The following is a 6,000-nucleotide window of genomic DNA, read 5'->3' on the forward strand; positions in this document are numbered from 1 at the left end:
TTACAACTCGACATTTTACAACTCGACATTTTAAAACTCGACATTTAACACCGCGACATTTGACAAAATTTACATGTTGCTACCCGGCATTTTACATCTCTGCAATTTATAAATTTTTCATTTTGCAACTCTACGTTCATAAAGTTAAAACGTTACAGCTCTACATTTAACAATTAAAAGAGATTATCACTGTGGGGATTCTAGGACAGGTTGACTTGGGGGCACATTCTTAAAGCTGCACTCTCACAGATATACCATTTTTACAAGTTTTTTTTATTTTTTGTCTTGGAAAGAGCACATTTTTGCGTAAATATCTGCAAACCAATAATAAAAGATTGCTGACAAAAGATCAGGTCGCAGATTTTTATATTTCCGTTTGAAAATTAATGTTTTATGGCCTTAATCGTTACTAACGGTTTAAGAAAAATGCATAAAACATCAATTTTTGAACTTAAATATAAAAATCTGCGAACTAATTTTTTGTCAGCAGTCTTATATAACTGGTTTCCTTGGATTTTCGCAAAAAATGGCTCGTTCCAAGACAAAATATCAAAAAAGTTGTCAAAACGTTCAATCTGTGAGAGTGCAGGTTTAAAGCACAGATCCAGGATTTAGCGATAAAGGTGAAACTTTTGGGCGCATCCAGAATAAAAACATTTATTGTTTAAATGTTGATTGGGTGGGTTTGGAGTCCTCAAATAAGATTTTTTTTTTCTTTTTCGAGTCGAAAGACTGTATTGTGATGTATTTTACTTACTTTTGTCTCTGATAGTTAGGGTTACGGTTATCCGTAACCTGTTTTATCGCTGCATCACGTTCTTGTCACAAGTCAACAATAAGTTGTGTGTGATCTTCGCTTTAAATACCGAAAGAAATGATGACGTCACTTCCTTTTCCTTTCTAATATTCTCTCAAAGGGTAACACATTTTTCCTCCTCCAGAGTTCGATTCTGTTTAGCCATTTCTGCAATCAATCTTCTATCAATTACCTGTGTATTGGTAAATGAAATCGTTAAACGAAACGTTACCTGAATATCTCAAGCAATAATTGTTAATTATTATTATTATTTTATGTTTCGTTGCCTGGAATCGGCAATCCTTTGAATTTGCACACCACGCCTCGTTGGCATTTCGAACCTCAAGAAAATGCATAGGTTATACTTAAAAGGTTTTATAATTCAGATTTCCACTGTAAATCATTTCTCAAGTTCATGCTAACATATAATAACATTCTCATTTGAGAAACCATACAGGAACAAAGATAGTGACGTCGTCCATGCTCCATTATGGAAAAAAAACCAGGGACCCGTCTAATGCAGCCGGCTCCCCCGCCATTGGCCACAGCGCCATCCGCAACGGCCTGCACGAGTCGATGGCCTTCTAATGAGTTTCCCGGGTATAAGGCACTGATCGTTGGTCCTACGCCGGGACAAGGATTTTCCGAAAAATTGGCTTAGGGTGCCACAATAACAGGTAATCATGTGCTAGATTTTCAGCCATTTCCAACTATTTCTGCTTCCCTTGGTGTCACTGTCCAAACAGCTTAGCTCATGTCAAAGCCAAAAGTATCGCTGGGCAGTTTGTGGAATTATCTACCTTGCTTGACCGCCCGATATGACGACAGAAAACAGCATAGCGCTTTCTTCCCAGGGCGTCCTTTGGGGCTTTCCTTAAACCCGTGTCTCCGCACATTCTGAAAAAAAAAACACCAAAATTTATTAAAAATATATGAATATCATAAGAAAAGCTTTTGAGCGCTGTAAAAATGGGAGGGTAAACTATGACAAGCAGTTCAGATACCGAATATCTAAGGATTCATTGAAATCCTGGTCAGAAATGGATTACGAACTGTGGTTGCTATTTGTCATGTCCGAGCCGACCCCATTACCCGAGCCTGGCTAATATCCTCGTAGGTATTGTAACCAATAAAACTACAGCAGCTGTACGCGCGTTTACTGTCAGTACTTCCACAAGTGCATGATATGTCAAAACCCTCCACCTTCCATGTCCTTTCCTCGTGCTCAGAGCCAACCTAGTTCCTCTGTCTACAAGGGTCCCCAAAGGTTGGCTTCTCCCCGGTACTTCCGGCCGCGCAACCCCGCCCATCTGTCATTCAGGCGACATCTGGGACCTAGCACACCCACATGTACTCGCAGACATAATTGTAAAACAAATTTCTATGTTACGGATGGATGGCCCCTTTAAAATACCCCCACGGTCAAATTTTAGAACAAGTTCCAAAATCAAGCGGCGGTTTTCGTTTAATCACACATCTTTCTTACCCACCTGAGCTAAGCGTGAACGACGGGATTGATCATGGTTTATGTACGGTGAAATATAGTTTTGATGCAGTCGCAGATATGATATTTGATTTAGGGTTCGGGGCTTTAGTTGCGAAAATGGATATTAAATCCGCATTTAGATAACTACCTATACACCCGTCGGATTTTCATCCCCTTGGCATGAAATTTGGTGACAATTACTATTTCGAAATATGTATGAGTTTTGGTTGCAGCAACGCCCCCACTCTTTTTTAAAAAGTTTGCAACATTTCCTACTTTGATACATATCGGATGCATGTAACTTACAATCTCTGATCCATTATTTGGACGATTTTACATTCGCGGGACCCCGGGATTCAGATATTTTGGTTAATGGGTTCACGTATATTTGTAATCGCCTAGGAGTTCCTAACGCGGAAGAAAAATCCGCCAGTCCTACAATTGTTTAACGTTTCTTTGAAACAGTAACTATAACGATTCGAGTACCTGTTGTAAAAATCTTAGACTTACATAGGTCAATAAGTTACGTCATAAATCGCAGAAAAAATCAGATTGCGGCAATCACTTGTAAATTGGTCTTTGAATGTCAAGCTATTAGCCTTAAGGGGGTGGGGCACATTTGCCAGACGATTGTACGATGCAATAATATGTATCGTCAAGCTTTACTTGGACGTCCGTATAACACAGTCTTTAAAGGAAGATTTGATGACGTGGTTAATTTGATTAAACACATTTAACAGCGTGAGTCTGTGTGTATTTCCAATGATATGAATGGTGGACTGACAGCGCCGACGGTTTAGATGCAGCATGCTTAAAGCAGGGCCTGTTTAAATGGCCAGCACAATGATCACAATGGGTCTAATTGAGGATTTTAAAGGATATGACATTTTTAGAGCTAGTTCCCGTTTTAATAGCCGTTTACCTTTTGGCCCCTCGTCTCTCCGCTAAAAAGTTGATTATGTGGTATGACACTGTGGGCCTAGTCGAACTACTTAATTTACAAATAGTCTTCAAAATCAAAGCGCGTGATTCACCCACTCCGCCCCTTATTCCTGTGCATCATGTAGCATGACATTGTTTTAGAGCGCGTTACATAACAACCAAAGAAAATTCAGTTTGTGATCCTATTTCATGCAAGATGTGATAGAAGTTCCGCCAGTTGTCGCCAGAGGCGGACCCATTTCCGAAAGTTTTACCGACGAAATTTCCTCACCCTCATTTACTCACAGAAGCTGAAAGACTTAAATTCGGCTATAGCCTAAATCACCATGTCATCGTATGCCCAGTGTTTCGTAAGACACACAACCTGGGAGAATCATGGCCCCCACCTGTCGATAACAGAGTACTCTTCATCTCATTTGTGTCATATCATTCATGCGCCCCAGCCACTGCACGAGTATATGTTACAGCAATCGGTTATAAGTCCAAAATGATGGGTGCACCAGATCCCCAGATCCTTCGACTTAGCTTATAGTGATTAAACTCCTAAAACGCTACCACCGTCAACGAGCGGGAAATGACACACGCCTGCCTTGTAACGCCGCATAGCGGCATCGCCGCATAAACGTGTTTTTTTTTTCGTTTATGAGGTGATTTTCAACGCATAAACGTTTATGCGGTGACGCTCAACGCATAAAGCAGAAATTGCTTATATGGGGTGCAACTGTGCCTTTTTACCACATTAACCTAACCATTTATTATAAAGCTAAAAAATATTTCAACAAAAACAATGGTGATGACGTTGAAGATGATGATGATGATGATGATGATGATGATGATGATGATGATGATGATGATGATGATGATGATGATGATGATGATGATGATCAAGATGATGATGATGATGATAATAATTATGATAGTTATGATGATGCTGGCGTTGGTAATAAAGATGGTGGTGGGGATGATGATGATGGTGGTGGTTTTGATTGTGGAGATGATGGTGGTGGTTGTGATTTTGGAGATGATGATGGTGGTTGTGATGATGATGATGTTGATAACGATGATGATGATGATGATGAGGATGATGATGATGATGATGATGATGATGATGATGATGATGGTTGTGGGGATGATGATGCTGGTAGTGGTTGTGATTGTGGTGATGATGATAGTGGTTGTGATGATGTTGTTGATTATGGTGATGATTAAGATTAGGGCGTTGCATATTACTGCCATTTTAAAGAAAATATGGGAAAAGTTGGCATGCAAGTTGAGCCAAAATGGAAGTTGAAAATAAACCCTTAGAGTGTTCAAATGACTAGTGCATTAAAACACAATCAATGAATGAAAGAAGTCCATGATGACCCTATTATTAGTTTGAAATGACGTTGAAAGTATGTAGTTAGCGGCCTAGCGGCCTGTCGGCCTAAAATGATATCCTATTTTCTTATAAAACAAAGAAATATTAACTGAGTATTAAGCACACACTATCACTCTGAGGCGATTATCAACATTTTTAAAAACAAGTCAAACAAGCAGTCAGCTTTTCAAAGCATGTGAACATGCCTCTTCTTCTATTTTTTTATATATATATTTTCTGTGTTTATGCCCAAATTATCACTCTTAAGCAATTATAAACCTTTTTTTAAAAAAATGTCGATCGAGCACTTCAGCGGCCAAGCGGCGTGAAGTTAGCGGCCTGGCGGCCTAGCAGCCTTAAATGGTATGTATACATGCGTTTTCTTCCAAAACAATGATAAATCTATGGTTTAACAATTTTGCTATATACAAAAAAATAAAAATGCTGATATTCGCTATAAAGGATTTTTTAGGCAGCTTGGTCGAGTTTTGGACGAAATGCAGACATTCGTTAAAGGATGGTGATTTGTGATAGAAGCCATAACTTTTTTTTAGAGAAGGAAAGGCATGTATAAATGGTTTATATAAGAAACCAATTTTAGGCCGCTAGGCCGCTGAACTGCTTGATAGACTATTTTGAAAAAAAAAGTTAGCTGCTTAAGAGTGATTATTTGTGCATAAAACAGTAAATATATCATTGTTTTCGAAAAACAGGCATGTTTAATGCTTTAAAATAGCTGACTACTTTATCGACATTTTTGAAAAAAAATGTTGATAATAGCTTCAATGTGTTAATCTGTGCATAAAAACAGTTACTATGTCATTGTTTTAAGAGAGAATGCATGTATACATGCTTTGAAATAGGATTCAATTTTTGGCCACTAGGCTGCCAACTTCACGCCGCTAGACCGCCAGGCCGCTAACTTCAAGTTGCTAGGCCGCTAACTTCACGCCGCTAGGACACATGGCCGCTTACTTCACGTACATGTTGAAAGTGCGCATTGTCAAGGGTACATGCCCGTCAGTCTGACAATAAGGCCAGAATATATGTAACGTCATAGGACGATTCAGTTTTCTGAATGTCCCTAATGACGGTGTTGTGCTTTGTTGTAACATTTATTCCATCCTTTAGTCGGGTTAAACGTCATTTCAAACGTTTTCGCAGAAAGATCAATTGGTTTGGTTCACATTTAAACCGATCTTACTAAATCTTTGTAAAAAAAAATACGTTTCTAAAAGTCTAGTTCAAAGCTTGGTTAAGTGGACATAAAAAAACTAAGACCGATCTTGATGAAACTTTATCAACCACTATTGTACTAGTATATGTTTTAATTGCTTTTTATGCGGCGAAAGTGTGCCTTTTTGCCACATAAAAAAATCCTTTTTTATGCGTTGAAAATCACCGCATAAACGAAAA

Source organism: Mya arenaria, chromosome 5 (genome assembly GCF_026914265.1).
Source record: "Mya arenaria isolate MELC-2E11 chromosome 5, ASM2691426v1".
NCBI lineage: Eukaryota > Metazoa > Mollusca > Bivalvia > Myida > Myidae > Mya > Mya arenaria.